We start from the raw sequence: 18386 nt of genomic DNA, 5'->3' as shown, positions 1-18386 counted from the left end.
TATTTGCAGTTTTAATTTAAAAAAATAATAATTTATTGATTTTTAGTACGTAAACTTATTTCATTTGAGTTTATATGTATTTTATCTAATATGTGTTTGATTTTATTGCCATATTTGTGAGCCTGCGAGCCCAAAAGCAGTCGCATAAGCAGCATAGGTATATTTGTAGCAATAGCCTACAATACATTTGTATGTTGATAGTTGATGGTGTATCAATGATGTTGTATAAATCGTAATATCAAAAAAAAATGACCCTTTAAGAACTGGTTATCGTGACCAGGGTCACATATATCCAGTAATTCCAAGACTGTATGAATCCTGGTTCTTCACAGTCCTTTAGCTGTTGAACTAAAGACATCTTGATTTTGAGTGGTTTTAGCTTATTTTAATGCTTATTTTGCCTCATTTTAATTAATCCTGAGGCCCCAGGTTGAACAGCTAACTTGTCATGTGATCAGATCTGTAGCTGTGACGCATCATGGACAACAAGTTGAAGGACCTGCTCTACTCAACTGTCAAATCAAGCGCAGACAACAGGCAAGCTCAGACATACATGCATCTCATTAATCATTAAGATGATCATGTTGACCTGACCTTAGCCACTTTGTGCGTAGTTTAGACTCCAGCGAGCGCCCCGGCCAGGACCTCAATCACCTACCCCTAACCCTCTTCCCTCCTCCCTCCTCCCCCTCCTCCTCCTCTCTCTCCTTGAGGGTGGGGGCTGGGGGGGCTGGCGGGGCCTCCTCCTGAAGAAGTGGGTGGTGGGGGGGGAGGGCGGGGTCCTGGAGAGGGTGGAGGTTCCGGTGGAGGAGGCGGGTGCAGAGGCAGGCGCCAGGAGCGGGAATGAGGTACCAGGGAGTCGGGGCCGGAGCAACAGACGCCTGTCTCTCTCTCTCCAGTCGCTCTCTCTCCTGCTGCTCCTGCCTGAGACACACATTTCACAGAGACACACGCTCAAGAAACATTTCTGATTATTATCATTGTTGGAAACAGTTGTGCTGCACAATATTTTAGTGGAAACTGTGATACATTTTACTTTTTAGGATTACACAGATGAAGAGAAAGTTCACAATGAATGATTTGTGACTAGAATAAATGAGTAAATCAGGACTGATTGTCATGTCATGATGAAGATTGATGGTTGTACCTATCCTCTTCATGCTCTATCTCTCCTCAGCGCTCGCGGCCGTTCTGAGTGTGGTCGAGGAGGAAGCGGACATCACCTGTGAACCACAAACCAAAAACTCTAAACATACAACTGTTTTTACATGTTTTCACGCGAGGCACTACCGACCAAAACCAGTGTGTTTTCATGCCCACTGGTCGCCCTTTTTGGTCTATTTTTGACTTCTAAAACATATCTAACCTACTATTTTACTGCATTTTAGCTATTTGCGTCCTGTAAGATTTAAATTCCAATCTATATCTTTAAAGATTTTTTTCTCTTACACACACAAGCCTTCATAGTTTTATTCCTCTTGTATTCTGAAGGTTTGTTGATATGTAACTCACACTGATTTATAGTACATTTTACTCCTAAAAACATGTTTTTTTTTTCCTAAAGAGCTCTCACCGGCATCTCCATTAAGCACATCGAGCGCGTTCATCATGCCGCTGGCGAACTGAGCCGCGTCCTCTTTACTGCCGAAGTTCAGACCCCAGACCTGCCGCGCATCACGCCACTGATGGAACGTGGGAGTGGCCTGGTTATATTTGATCCCTCGGACCAGAGGACAGTTAATGACCACCTGAAGAGACACACGGATGACAGACAGGAATCAGATCTTCATCAAACACACACACACAACACTCACAGGAACCTGCGGCTCTGGCCATAAAACTAGCAGTGTGCAATCTCAAAGGGCTGGATTGTTGGTGAATATGTGGGTAAAAAGTGTTGATGAATAAATAGATAAAAAATCGTTAATTCATGGAATAAAATACATATAAAATATTACTAAATATTCTCAGAGAGGGAAATGAATGAATGGATGAACAAACAAATAAAATACACTAAAATTACATAGATCGTCATGAGGACACAAAAAAACTCTATTGGATATGAACATATTGACTATATATATATATACTATATCCATTCAACTAATTTAGAAGGGACACAATGACAGGAATGAAGAATAAAGTTAGTCTTTAGAGGGATATTAAACAAACTAACAACAATAAATGTTCTATCTATTTTCAGAAGAACAGAAATGAATGAATGAATAAATAAATAAATAAAATTACATAAACTCTGAGTAACAAACTAATAAGAGAAACAAATAAATATTTTATATTCACAGATGGACAATCAACCAATCAATCAATCAATCAATCAATCAAATAAATAAATAATCAAATAAATAAATTAATAAATTAATTAAAATATTAAATAATTAGAGGGACAAATAAATTAATGAATGAATGAACAAATAAGTAAATAATAAATAAATAATAAACATATCTAAGAAACAAAAAAATAAGTCAAATCACATACTGGATATTCTCAGAAATAACCAATAAAGAAAATCAATATATACATATTTATATTAATGTTTCTTAGAGAAACAAATAACTAAATAAATACATTTTCTCAGAGGAATAAAGAAACAAATAAATAAATACTATATATTCACAGAGGGACAGAAATGAATAAATGAAGGAATTAATAAATAAATAATTACAACTAACTAACTAAATAAATAAATGTAAAAAAATAATTTGTAAAAAGTTTTTATATTTTTTTTTTCACAATTCTCAGCACCATTCTCAGGGATGTAGCACTCGCCCTCATAATTTATGTTTTCCTCTCTGACACTGAGAGGTAGAATCTGTTGAACGCAGTGGAACGGACCGGCTGATGTATTGTCCAGTGTTTTCGTGGTGTTGTGCAGAACTGATGGCAGTGCACCGCCCACATCTGACATGATTTACAGGAAACGAAAGACCGAATTCAAAAAGGCTGTGAGACTGAAACGTCTTCTGAGATACAACCCACTGCAAGATAGGGGCTGCTGCGAACGACACAGAAACACGGCACTTGCCCATGATGCCCAGCACGCACACTCACAGCAAGAGACAACAATCCTTCACACCACACACTCCACACACAACCACATCACACACAACACACACACCACAGAAAACCACCCCCACACCACTTCCTTCCTACATCATGCTGTGGCTTCCACACATACACACACCACACACACCACACAACACACACACACACACACACACACCCACACACACACACACCACACACCCCACAGCGGCACACACACACACACATCTAAACTTCTTGGTTACCTTGTGCTCACACATTTTTTTCAAAACAGTTTTTAATGGCATAAGCAGAGTTACCTGCTGATCGGCCTGTTGGTTGCGTCCCACCACCCTGAAGCTGTTTGTTACTGGGGTTCTGGGAAGATTGTGGAACCCTGCTGGATGGCCTGAGCGCCCCAGAACCGTCCGGTAACCAGCGCTTACTGCCATCGTCATACATCATGACGGTGGCCCGCGCCTGACAGTGCTTTTTGTTCACTGCAAAAACACTGAAAATCGACACAGACCGTACAGAGACTTCAGTCAGAAAACCTGCAGCTGTGCTTTTCAGTAAAAGCATGCCAGACCAGAATCAACCTGACGACATTAGTTAGTTGCACCAACGGCAAACAGATGAATGCTCCTTCCTCCAGTATTTATGAATATTTAAGGATTTCCCTAAATGTAAGATACATTTACTGGAGATACACAGTGGCTTAAAATACGAGGTTCTGATTTTCCTGAGAAACTGATCAAAATTTAAGTTAGCTTATGAGTAAAAACAAAGAACAAAATAAACTGTCAATTGGGAACATAAAAAGCAAAGCAAGATAATACTTAAAAACACTAAACTTTTAAAACCCATCGATACACTCTTTAAAACTGTCTGATAACAACTTAAAACACTTAAAAACTGTCTGATAACACTTAAAAACACTTAAAAAGAACCTAAAAACTGTCTGATAACAAAGTTAAAAACACTTAAAAGAACACTAAAATTGTCTGATAACACTTAAAAAAACTTTAAAACACTTTAAAAGAACCTAAAACTGTCTGATAACACTTAAAAAACACTTAAAAGAGCTAAAAACTGTCTGAATACCAATTTAAGAACACTTAAAAGAAACTAAAACTGTCTGATAAAACACTTAAGAACAATTAAAAGAACTAACAACTGTCTGAATAACACTTAAAACACTTAAAAGAACTAAAACTGTCTGGATAAACACTTTAAGAACACTTAAAAGACACTAAAACTGTCTGATAAACACTTAAGAACACTTAAAAGCCCTCTGAAAACTGTCTGATTGAACACTTTGAATAACACTTAAAAGAACGAAAAACTGTCTGATAACAATCAAAAACACTTAAAAGAATCTAAACCGAACGTTCCTGATAACACCTTAAAACATTAAAAGAAACCAAAACTCCGTCTGAATAACACTTAAAAACACTTAAAAGAACTAAAACTGTCTGATAACATTATTAAGAACACTTAAAGAACTAAAACTGTCCTGATAACACTTAAAAACCTTAAAGAACTAAAACGGTCCCTGATAGCCACTTAAAAAACCTTAAAACACTTAAAAGAACTAAAACTGTCCTGATAACGCTTTAAAAACACTGTAAAAGAACGAAAACCTGTCTGATAACACTTAAAAACACTTAAACACTTAAAAGAAACTAAAACTATCTGATAACACTTAAAAACACTTTAAAACACTTAAAAAGAACTAAAACTATCTGATAAACACTTAAAACCACTTAAAAATAACTAAAACTGTCTGATAACGCTTTAGAAACACTTTAAAACGGGTATGATAAGGCGTGTTAAAAACACTTAAAAACATTCAAAACGTGTCCTGATAAAGGTTTAAAAACACTTACAACCACATTAAAACTGTTTGATAACCATTTTAAAAACACTTAAAATGGTCTTATAACACTAAAAACTGTCCTGATAACAATTAAAAACACTTAGAAACACTTAAACAACGGTCTGATATGCTTAACAAACTGTCTGATAGCACTTAAAAACACTTAAAAGCAACACTTAAAACAGTCTGATATGCTTAAAAAAACGTTTTGATAGCAATTACAAAGCACATTAAAGTAAACACTTAAAATTGCTGCTGATAACACGTACAAATGCAGTGTTTAAAAACATGTTCCACTTAAGTATCAAGTACTTATATAAAATTTGATTTTTCCACAAAAGCACCCACAAATGCAGCAGGAAATCACCATGTTCATCATTTTGCACCAGCTTGTAATTCTGACAATGAAACTCAGCGATCAGGCGATCAAATATTGTTCATAACATGGTGGAAAATATAAGCAAATAGTTTGTAATCCTGGCTCAGATTCAGAGCAGGGATCATGAGTTTGTGGTGTTTTTCTGCTGATATTAGGGGCTTCTTCCACTCCAACCAAACGAAATGTGTTCAGCTAGTGTGTAAAAAAGCAAAAATGTGACATGAAAGAACAAAACAGCCGCTATTTTCTTAGACTTCAGCAGCTTTAGCTCTTAGTCAGACAACAAGTACCACTGATAAAAAAAGATTTTGTGCGGCGTGCAAGTAAATCTCTACTATCAAACCAAATGTAATTTTCTACATTAACCTACTTTAGTTCAGGCATAGAATTTAAGGACAATATAAAGTAAATTCCTATAACTCTAGTACTGCCAATTAAGCTTTGGTAGAAATTAAAGTATTGAACTTATAAGTATAGGTTTACTTGGAATATTGTTTGTGTTAGGATAGCAAACCAAGGAAATATCAAAGTTTTATGATCCCGTGTTTCCCATCATGCACTGGGCGCATGAATAATTAAACTTCGCGTCTCATCATTGTCACTGTTTACTGCATATGCCTTTTGCCTTAGTGGTAGCTGTTTCTTACTACCATCGTTCTACTTGCCATAAATGACGCCATGCATTCTTTTCACCTGCCTCAAACTCAAACCACTCTCCACTGATTGTGACCATCACTGTGTATAGTGTACCAAGATTGAGGGTCTCTGTTTATTTGGGTCATTAATTATATTGAGAGGACATATATTCTCTTTAAAAGGATAACAAGCTGTCTACTTGCATATTTGTAAGTGAACCACATGTTTTAATAACATGTTTTTTTTCCCAGTTGCTACATTGCTTACTGAAATGTTTTATTATTTACAATTTCCCTTTTAACTAAACAAATAAAAATTTTTTTTTTTTTAAATAATAATGAATGAGGCATCATTTAAGAATGCTTAGGTTTATTGGAAAATGACAAAAGTACTGATGAAAGGCATTAAAAAAAGTTATTTTACAAGTCTTTATTAAAAAATACTTCTGCTTAAGATAACAACTGTACAGTTTCATTTTTCTGCATCTGAGGTGTGAAGCTGATTGTCAAAAAACAAGACATGAAATAGCATTATGTTCACACATATAGAATCACACACGCTTTGAGCACACGCATGCGCTGTGACACACTGATATTGTGCAGCAGAATGGTGTGTGTGTGTGTGTGTGCGCGAGAGGATGTGGGAAACATTGTCTATCCTCCTGTGCAACACTCTCAGTTAAAAAGCGTGGACAACAATACGTGACTTCCGCTCAATACAACAGCTTCATCTCCGATCATTTCACTAAAAAAAAAAAACATCAATCACCACAATCACCTCCGACATCTGACTGAGAGTCATTCCAGTTTTCCACAAAAGATGCACAAACATCCACTGATTCAAACACACTGAGACTCAAGCGTGGCGTTTTGTGAAGAGAAAACCATCCATGATGTTTTTGTTTTTGGGGTCACTGTACGTTATGAATTTCTGAACACGACTGAAGGCTGAACACGAGTTTTATATTTGTTGAAAGTGGAAGTGAGAGCAATAAGAGACAGCAGAGGAAGCAGACAGAGCAGCAAGTGCAGCTGAATGGAGGACTGAGTCATGCATTGACCTGACTCGCTCTGATCAGAGGTGAGGAAGACAGAAAGAACAATCAGTTCACACTGAACCTGGCGCACACCATCGCACATCCACTTACCAGATGACAGGAAACGCTCTGACACAGTTCTCTCAAATGATGAACAAAACACTCTTTCAGATTATCTGTTCTTTAATAAGGTTCTCAAAACATTGGCACAAAAACCTTTTGTTTTGTTTTTGTTTACATAATACATGTTATGTGTTACTGTGTACATTTATCTATATATAAAGACACATGTTACATGTATATTATTTACATTTCATATAATTTATATTATATATAAATATATTTATATATAAACGTAACATTTTTCTTAAATATATACATGCATGTGTAATACATGCAGTACCACACACATATATTATGTAAACAAAAATGCGGATGCGATTATTGCGATTAATCATTTGCAACTAACAGAATATCTGTGTCCCTGCAGCACAGAAGCAGTCATCAGTAGCACAGGTATATTTGTAGCAATAGACAACACCCCCCCCCCCCTATATGTGTGTGTGTCAAAACTTTATACATTTTTCTCTTTTATGCCAAAATCATTAGGAGTAAGTAAGATCATTGTTCCATGAAGATAGTTTGTAAATCTCCTACCATAAATATATCCAAATTTAATTTTTGGATTAGTAATATGCATTGCTAAAGACCTTTCATTTGAACAACTTTAAAGCATGATTTTCTCAATATTTAGATTTTTTTGCACCCTCAGATTCCAGATTTTCAAATAGTTGTATCTCAGACAAATATGACAAAAATGCTGCATAAATCTCAATTTTTTAGTGAATAGTTTATAGGTTGACTGTTCATCTACCTGTTTTTTTAAACGTTACAGCTTGTTTCAGAACATTTAAAAGTAATGTTTCCCACAACTTGTTTCTTTTACCAAATGATAAATCAAAATGTTTCCTTAACCGTTCACAATAACCAGAAAAAAACAGCATCCAGTTTTCTCGTCATGATGTGTTAAAAGGTTACAAAAAACATTTCATCAAGTTCAAATAACATCAAAAGGACATTCTAAGAATGCTGACCGCAGGATGTTTTCTCTCAACATGATGAGAACTTTTTAAAAAGCGGTTAGTGAAAGTTAATGAGAAGGTTTCTCTGTTAGCTGGATAAATACTCTAGACTTTCCTGATCACACGTTCCTTCACGTGGGTCCCTCTTGGATTCCTGAATCCTAAACTCTGCCTCGATTATTTATTAAAGTTTATGCAAACGGAATGAACGCTGCTTTGACGAGATCAGAGAATCAGCAGTGTTTTTTCTGTCTGAGACAGTGAAAAGGTAAAGAGGAAGCGTCTGATGGCTTGACTGTAAACCTAACCACTCATCTACAGACAGATTCAAACTATACTCCCCTGATGAAACAAACACTGCTGAACACACTTCCACATGATCAATACACTCAACACAGGGATGGGAGTGGACTCTATAGCTGTTATTAATACCTCTAACCTCCACACATTAACCCTACGGAAAACTTCCTGCATTTTTTACAACTCAAAACAAGTCACAAATGAGACGTCAGGTTTAACTCACTTCTGGTATATGATACAAAACGTACTGTGAATCAGATCAGATCAGATGGTAATATCAAGGTCACTCTGACATATATCCATGTTTACTGAGGGTTTACCATACTCAACGTAATCCAAGATACTTCCTTCCTTCCCTTTGATGTTACCACGTGACAATGCCCAAAACGACACGCCTAGAAACTTCTCTTTCTTTTAAAACTGTTGCCTTTCACTTGCTTAGTTGTCTTTAAAATACTTTTTTTTATTAATATTCAGTATTATTATTGATTTGATGGCACTGAAACTATCAGATGAGAATAAAACTTGAAATTAATTGATTTGAAGTAATGACAGTAAAAGTTAGTTGTAAAAACGAAAGTTTCCAGGTTTCTTGTACCGATTAGCATTCCTGTACAACATTCTACTAGCATTTGTTACTCAAATTACTGCTGTCAAAAATGAAGGCATCTAAAAAAAAAGTTTTGGTTTATAATGGGTGTGTCTGCTGTTTATATTTATTTATGTATATATAAAATACACACATTATATATTTCAGATTATATATTAAATAGTGTATACTATAGAATATATATATTATATAGTATATATATTATGTATACCAAATATATACATTGTTAATATTTTCAAAATATAAGACTGAATGTGTATTTCTATACACCATAAAAATATACACAATACACACACATCTATTATGTAAACAAAAAAACTTTCTGTATGTGATTAACTCAAAGCAAAATGTCCATTTTCACTTTCTATATTATTACAAAAAGGCATTTTCTAGGAACAAGTTCGCGAAATGCAAATATCTTCAATAACAAATATTGATAAGAGAATACCGCGTCCATAAACAGAGCAAACATTTTGTCTGAACATTAATATAAGTGTTAAAAGCGTTAGTAAAAATTGTGAGAATGTTGTCATCACTGATGGATTTTTGCAACACTAGACTGTTGTTTTCCTGTTTATCACCGTGATGCTGCTCTGACCCAACTGTACTGTATAAAGCACTACAGAATAAATTGACTTATGTTTAAGATCTATTATGATAGTTGTGTGTGTTTGGTGTGTGTGTGGTGTTGGTGTGTGTGTGTGTGTGTGTGTGGTGTGTGTTCAGAGTCATCTTTCACACAATTCAATGGTAAACGTATCAGAAGAAAGAGTTAACAGTTCACTTCGAGTTGTGAGTTTGCTGCTTCACTTCCTCAATGAGAGAATTAAGCAGAAGCGATGAAAGTAAAATTAAATGTTTCACTATCACGGAGATGAACTCACTCACAGATTGCTGACTTCGAAGTGCTCCGCATGAGATCCCTTTACATACAATTACACTTCTGCCCCCATCATTTTTATAGTCACATGCTTCGTCCTGAACTCCTCACGAATTGTGAAGGATGAAGAAAACTGACGGACCACGATGCCTTATCTGGAAAAGCTCCTCAGTCTTGAGTTACAGTGAAAAACGACGAAACATCTGCTGCTGGAAAACTTTGAAGCAAATCCGCTTGATGTGAGAAGAAACATCTCCAAATGAACGCTGATGGAAGTTTCTTCTGTAGTTGCACATGATAATGAATCGACTCATATTTACAGTCAACAGGTCTATGACAAAGTCTGAAGAGTTAATACAACGTCCACACGGAGTTTAAGAGACAGAACGTTGAGTGAAATATGCTAGTAGTTTTTGTTGACTCACCTCACATTTCTGGATGGGAGCTTCGATCTCACACGCGCGTGTGGATGAAGATACGAGAGAGAGGACAACTCAACATCCGCTCGGACATCAAAAACATTCCTGGTTTTTAAAAGAACGGGAAACACGACATCTCAAGCAACAACACTGCGTGAACAGCGGCAAACGGAAATAGACGAATCATCTGTAGAGAGAACGTAAGAAACTGGGACTGACAAGAGTGACATCTCCAGAGGTCCAGCCTCATCTTCTAGCCGCTCATCTGGGATGCTGGGACACGTCACTCACACGGCATCGGACACTGCCACCACCAGCACACCACGAAAAATAACACGGCACACACACCACACACCACACCACACACACCACACACACACACACACACACACAACTATTTTTTGCTAACATATGAGAGCGTTACTTTGAATGTTCTCTGAAAATCAGTTCGACGAGCGTTCCAACTAAAAATATCTTCAGGAAACGTAAGACATTACACGATGTATGATTCAAAGGTTGGTATGCTAACACCTTGGTGGGCATCAGTAAAAGATTGATAACTATTCGAAAGGTAGTTTCGTTACCGTTCCTAGGACATAACTATTTGTTTCATAGAGAACCATTGGCCAGACACTGTTCCGAGAATATGGAGATAATAGAATTGTTGCTTAACTTCCAAAATAAATAGATTATGACCAAATGACATTGTAAAGATATTAACAATACAACATAATAAACTGGACAAAAAAATATGCAAGAAAAGATTCCACAACACATAGAATCTAACGAGTTTCCGACATAACAATTAAACTGAACAACGAACAGATGATCTTGCAAAAATATACACGCATTATTCACACACTCTATAATATGTCAAACAACCATCGGTATTCATTGTGAATCGCGGCAGCTGCGCGATATTTGTGGATCTCATTCATTGTTTGTCAATGGTTAATTTTTGTACTGTATATTTGCGGACTCATAATTATGGAATTAAGCAACAATTCTATCTCCACGTTGAATGAGACCGTCCTGTTTTCTGTGAGTTGCAATACTTCCGTTGTCTGTTAGTCTCATGATGTTGTCTCTGCGAACTTTTGGAGGTGGTGGTACGTCACTCGTTATGACAGAGAACACGGAGCACTTCTAGACATTCAAACCTTAAATGCAACCACAAAAATATGCTCTGAGCAGATTTGAGCTATGAAAAACCAAGTTTTCTATTTGTTATGTGGAAACACACCCATTGTTTGAATTTCCTGACCACCGTGGGACAAGGGTTAACCTTTTGAGTGTTCATTGAAAGCTCTGAAACTAGTAACATTTAAAACATAGTTTAGATGAGAGTCCAGCTGAAACATCCAACGAATCCAATACATCCTCCGCAACAGTCTTATAGAATACCCCGTCTCTCTGTGCTAAGTTGTCAGAGAACACATGAGACCAGATAACTTGTGACGAACATTCTGATGACCGTTTCAGAGGAACATAGTTTCTTCCTAAACTTGACGGAGCACCTTATGGAGAAGTCGTTCCACGGTAGCCGGAACGATTGATCCACTCAGACAAACGGTATATGTCGTAATATATATGCGCTAAAAAAACATCGCTGACGTCGGAGTTATTTTGTTATTTGCTGAAAAGGATTCTGGACAGAACACACACATGATCTACATTAAGCGAAGCCAAACACACATAAGAACAGCAGTCAATAAGAAGGGCGGCGGATAATCGTAATAATGGAAACTGATTTTATACACATACAGCAGCATTTGTGCAGAGAGAGAAAGGCCAAGGCAGCGAGCAGAACAACATAAGCGGAGCTGATAGAGGACACGAGGGAATATAGGTGTGGGGCGAGTTCGTAACGGGGCTCAGTTCTGGTTGCAACGCCGAATATGCATAAGTCCCACCAGTATGATCTGCGCACAGACTTAACTGTCCGCTTTTCAGCGCGAGTCCTGTCTATTAAATGCATAAACACATTAACTTAAACATAGCTAAATCAAAACCCCAGTGGCAGAAACACTGGAGGATCGCTCTGTAGACACGACTGGCTTTAAGTCGACAGTCTGTTCGTGCTTTAATTTACTTTTTTAGTGTCGACGTTTGCCGCGTTTACGATCCTCCAAAAGTGTTCTTAAAGGACCAGTGTCACGCCCAACCTATGAAAAACCCCTCATCATGTACCCACTCTTAAATGATTGCAAAACGCTGTTGAGTTGTGTTTGTTTCTTGCGAAGCTACTCCCATAATTTTGAATAATATGCGTAGCCAAACAGTTGACGGTAGCCATTGACTTCCCTTGTCTCATCCCCCCCCACAGAAAATCAATGGCTACCACCAGCTGTATTGTGTCCTAACATTCTTTCAAATGCTCTTTTTCATACACCACGTGAGGAGTGGGACAACTAGTCAAGTCGGGATTTGAGGGTGGTCCACCAATGACCGCCGCGGTTTCATTTCAGGAGTGGAACTCTTAGTTGCACCTCCTTAATGAAGCATGTCAACATGAGTTTCAACATTTCTCTGACCGCGAGGCAAAACCTCATATTATGAATGGAACTTACCATGTATGCATTATATATATTTATCATCATGTGGTTATTAAGAAGTAGGCCTGGTGTTTCTTGATGCCATTTTACACCTTTTACATTAAGTCAGTTAGCAGATGCTTTGTCCATGACCAAATTGGTGCCTGATGGTAAGCAATCGGATGATTGATGTAAAATATCATTTCATCTAGTTCGATCATAAGTGACCCAGTTCCTGCACTTGAGGACTCCACCATACATTCCTCAAAATTGCAGTGCCAAAAATCTTGAAGATTGGCGAAGCACTGGAAACACTGAAAGAGATCTGTGCTGCAGACTCTTATTGCTGTGTTTGTGTCCAGCAGGTGTGGTTCACATGACGAACAGAGCCCATTTCCAGTCAGCAAACGCAGAGCCCTTTCTTCATGTCTGAGCAGGCCAGCGCTCAAAGAAACATGCAAAATGAGTGTGTAGTCGTGGTGTGTGGACTGTTTGACGTGTGTCTCCTGTCGGCTGTGTACGGTTCGGCTCACAGAAAGTTTCTCTGCGCATGCACTCTCACTCACGGCACATTTGCATACAGTTACCAGCGCGATGTGTGTGGATGACGGTAATGTATCTAGTGTACCCTGTGTGTCACCTTCACACACAACATGAACACAGCAAGACAGCACTGATGAGGTGCTCTCAGTGCATGCCGCCTTTGTGCTAGTAACAATCGGATCCATCAAATCAAGCCTTCTGGGCGCGATGAAGACATAAATAAGGACACAAGAATGCTTTGCATCCTGATGTTTAATATTAAAGTGTGTATCCATTTTTTGTTGTGTTTTGTCATTTTTTATCTGTCACAATTGTATTTGATCCGTTTTAAAATGTTCAGTTTTTTCGTTTTCACCTTGAACCAACCCATTTCAGCTAGCATTTTAAGATGTCTATATACTTATTTTTATTTCAGTTTAATTATCCAGTTGTAATAAATTATCGTCGTTTAGTTTTTATTTTTAATATGTACTATCCCCAAAACATATTTCTCATTAGCCAGTTTTAGTCACTTCAACTTAAACTTATTGAATATGTCTATATCGTATTTATTTATATTGATTTTTATCTCTCCAATGTCAAGATGCTGTGAGTAAAAACCCCCCCTAGAGATGTGTGTTCTTGGTAACTAGCTTTAATAAAATGTTTTCACGAATGTTTTAGATTTTTATTTCAGAGTTAACCACCTCCACCTTCATATCACTGAGACTGATGATACAATTACAGATTTTAGTAACTATTTTCAATTATTTTTATTTTAAACATGTTCTGTTTTTTATTTTAACATTGTTATTTTTTAGGTCATTTTGTTGATGATTTTTTCATGATCGTTATTTTTAATCGACTTTGTTTTATTATTTGAGCCTTATGCTTATTTTCCAGTTCAGTGCAATGTTAGTGCTTCAACCTAAACTCATTCCAGTTTGTTTTTTTTAACTCTGTACAGTTTTTACAGTAGGCGTATTCTTTTTTATTTCAGTTTTAACTTATTATTAGGTTCCCCAGTCCCATCACATTTTCAACTAGATGAAACTAGGAGTTTATATTTCGCCTTGGTAAATAGCTTACAAATAAAATGACCTTTGCTAATAGTTTTTTTTTTAATATCATTTGAGATACGATGTTACGAAGATTTTTTGTATTATTTGATAAAAATTGTTGTTTTTATGTTTTAACGTTAGTTATTTTCTAATTTTTTTATCATTATCTTTTAATATACTTTTTTTTTTTTTATTTCAGTGCAATTTTATAGCTTCAACCTAAACTCATTTCAGTTTGTTTTTTAATGTCTTTACAAATTCATTTTCAGCTTAAGATGCCATCAGTTCAGCACACTAGCTGAAAAGTAATTTGGACAACACGAAATTCCAGAGTTCAGGTCTCTGTCCAGTAGCTTGTTTGCACTGTTTTTGTCACAGATGCACTCCAACACATTAAAGCACGGCGGATGGGATGTGGAGCGGTTAGACTGACAGATACTGTAAATGATGTGGGCGAAGCTTTTGACGTGTGTGAAGAAGAAAAGCACACCTGTTAGGGACTATTGAAAGCCGTTCAAGCCCATTCGAAGCCGGGAGGTCTAAACTAGCTAGTCAAACAGTAAAGCAGTAGTCGATTGAATTGCCTTTGTCCCAGTTTAGGTGACATAAACCGACAGACAATCAACGTGGAATACGTGAAATAAAAGCAAACATTTTCCTAGCAGTGCGGCTGAGCTTGCTGTGCACTTCGGACCCGGGCCGCCGGAGGCCCATTTGCATGGCAGGTCCAGTTAAATGAGGAGACCAGGGAGTTCTCTCTACTGCATGCAAAAACCCAGCTTGAGCCAGCAGTTAAAGCGGCCAGGTTGTGTCCTCCCTCTTCCTCCAGAGATATGGAAATCATCCGCTCTCAGATTGACTCTCTAGACAGCGAGCCGTAATCAAAGCAGTCTGGAGATGCCCTTCGCTCAGTTCCTGCGGGTCAAGAGAAAGCAGTCGGCCTGCGCTGGATGGACAGGTGGACACATGAGCCAGAGCCCAGCTTCAGTCCAAACACAGGTAACAGAACCCATCAGAACATTTTCTACAAAACCACATGAACGCACTTCTTCTGCGCAACACAAACGGAGAAAAGAGCTCTGTCCAGTGTGGTTTGGCTGCAGGCTCAGAGACCGAGATTCTGATTCACAAGCTTGCGATTCGATTCACTTTATTCATTGGACATTAAGGCATTAAATCTCGAAAACCGGTACTCTATTAAAGTGATCTGACAAACATAATTGCAGTATCGTATTAATAAAAACATATTATTAATAAAAAATGCATTGTGAGGTTGTGCATTTTAATCGCATTTTAACTATTTTATAATTAAAGTAATTATTCTATTTGGTAAACCACTTTATTTTAAGGTGTCTTACATGTTACATGTAACCCTAACCCTGTCGTTAATATAATATTACTCAGTACTTAAATGTATATTTACACTGTAACAAAGACACCTTAAAATAAAAGTGTCACCTTCTATTTTAATATCAAAGAACCACGTTCAGTGAAATATCATGCAAATATAGTGCATATATTGATCATAATGCTCCTCTCTAAAAAAGCTTTTTTTTCAGCTGATCTCAGAGTTTATAGACATCACATAAATGTGATGTTATTATTGATATGATCAAAATCATGATTCATGATTTGTTTCAGTAAGTTCTGTTTATTTCAACACCTTCTGTTGTTCAGTTTTGTTCTCACATCAGCTGAAACAGCACTGATGGATTGTTGATATTTCAAAATCAATATTTTGAGAATCAAAATGTGAATCAATTAAAATCAAGAAATCTGCATTTTCAACCCTTTTCTTCAAGATGTCCTTCACTTGTATTTCACAGAAGAAAGAAAGCGACATGAAGGTATGGAAATGAAGCGAAGGCAGCGATGATCGATTTTTAAAACATGTACTAGTGTTTATGTAAATATATTCACACATGAATGGCTTTTGTCACTCTGTTGACTGAGACTCTATTGAATATCACAGCTCTTCTCACACTCGTCCAGCTAGCAAGAAATTAGTGCTTTATTTCATCAAGGAATTGTTCATTTAAACATTTTAGAAATAAAGAAACATTACAAAGGGGAAGAGCTTTTTTTTTTCTCATCTGATTGAAATATATATTAGAAACAAAATAGATTCAAAAATCCTCAGAGGTTATACACAACTTAGATAATTATCATCTTTTACATTATGCACTGGTTTATTTTGGGATTTATTTTTGTATATAGTTGTTTTTTTCATTGTGTTTTTTTATTGCTGCCAAAAAAATAAGCATAATAATTATTATTTACAACATTATTTTTTTTTTATAAAATAAAATACTATACACTGGTTTATTTTTGGGGTTCTGGAGGTTTTTTTATTTTGTGTTGTTCTTTTTTATTATTTTATTTTTTGTTATTATAAAATAAAAAGAGAATAGAAAATATAATAAGTATTATTGACATTATTTATTTATTTTTTATAAAACAAACAAAAAAATATATATTATACTTTGGTTTTATTATAAAATAAAAAAAACAAAAAAAGTAATAATATTATTTGTTTGTTTGTTTGTTTTTACTATTCTAGTTCATTTTTTAGGGGTTCTGAGGTTTTTTACTATGTACATGGTTGTTATTATTTTTCATTATTTTATTTTTTTTAAAAATAAATAATTATTTATAGAAATATTTGTATATATATATATATATATATATATATATATATATATATATATATATATATATACTGTCTATTAAGTAATTAATTAATGGTAATTAATTGAATTAAGTAATATCTATGTCTATAATATCTCATATCTATATATGTATATATATATATATATATATATATATATACAGTATATTAATTTAAGGAAAAGCTAATGTCAGTGTGTAACTGGCCTGTGACACGTGTGTGTTTCAGTGTCTGTATTCAGTCTCCCCAGCGCTGGTCTGGAGTCAGTGTCAGAGCGCTCTCATGCATTACTTTAAACACACACCTCTATGGAAGCGTCACTGGGGAGGATTAGCAGGATGGAGAAAGTTCAGCCGTCACACGGTTCTCTTCCTCCCCTGCACTGGCCTCAGCGCCACAGCTCAGCAAGGTGGAAGCACCTGCAGATCCTCCAGGGTTTGGTCCTGTATCTTCCAGGGAAGCTCATATGTCTCTCGCTCTGCTTCCAGGCGCGTGAATCCAGCGGCTCGTCAGAGTTCTTGTGCTCCGTGTGTCATAAAGTGTTTTTCCTCTACAGCGCATGCGCGGCGCGTCACCTCGAAGTGCCACGGTATGATCAAGGAGACACCCCTGCAGGTTCTGCGGGAAGAGGCTTCAACGGCACCTGAGACCTGAAGAGAGGTACATGAGAACACACACCGGTAAGATTACACAAGAATTCGCTTGAACTCACACCCAAATTTATTCTCATTACATCTGCTCACACACAGAATCTTTTCCTTGTCACACAGTTTCTGAGAGCTGTCACTCAAACAGCAGAAGCACACACCAAATCTACAAAACCATACACTCATTCTCAGACTTTGACTTCGTTTTCAATTTCATAAAACACTTTTTGCAAAACATACACTTTATTTCTTTGTGTAACCACACAAAAATCTAACAGGAATTAATCTTATGGCAAATGTGTTTTGCAAATGCTTTTGAGGTGTGTTTGTGATAATTTTGAAGGCAGTGCTTCATTTTTGCAAGAGATGAGAGGCATTTTGCATTTTGTGTGCAATTCTTGAAGTTTTGAAAAAAAGAAACAAAGTTTTGAAAATGTGTGTGAGTAGTTGAAAAGTTAAACTCAAAAATGAAATAAACATTTCAAATATCGTTTCTCATTAAAATGTGAATTAAAATTTCCATTTCAATTTATTTGATTTTTTTGTATGGTTTTTAGTTTTTAGTTAATCTTTTATATCTGATAGATACAAAGAGACAGCGCTACAGTAGTAAACATGTTAAACAGTTAAAGGTTTTGCAGTGATTTCTGAGAAACACTGGTGATATTTGAAATGCAAAACAAACACACC

The 18386-nt window shown here is 36.4% G+C and overlaps 1 long non-coding RNA gene and 1 pseudogene across 1 annotated transcript in view; both read right to left on the bottom strand.

The window, feature by feature from the left end:
• Positions 1-656, bottom strand: part of LOC122138775 — a 4625-nt gene extending 3969 nt beyond the window's left edge. Inside the window, exon 1 of the long non-coding RNA XR_006155797.1 lies at positions 595-656. This is a non-coding gene — a long non-coding RNA (uncharacterized LOC122138775). The remainder of the gene's footprint in view (positions 1-594) is intronic.
• LOC109104196 overlaps positions 1-18386 on the bottom strand; it is a 34208-nt pseudogene that overhangs the window by 6612 nt on the left and 9210 nt on the right.

The sequence above is a fragment of the Cyprinus carpio genome, chromosome B10 (genome assembly GCF_018340385.1).
Source record: "Cyprinus carpio isolate SPL01 chromosome B10, ASM1834038v1, whole genome shotgun sequence".
NCBI lineage: Eukaryota > Metazoa > Chordata > Actinopteri > Cypriniformes > Cyprinidae > Cyprinus > Cyprinus carpio.
Note: the sequence above shows the minus strand (reverse complement) of the source record. Positions and strands in the feature narration are given on the sequence as shown.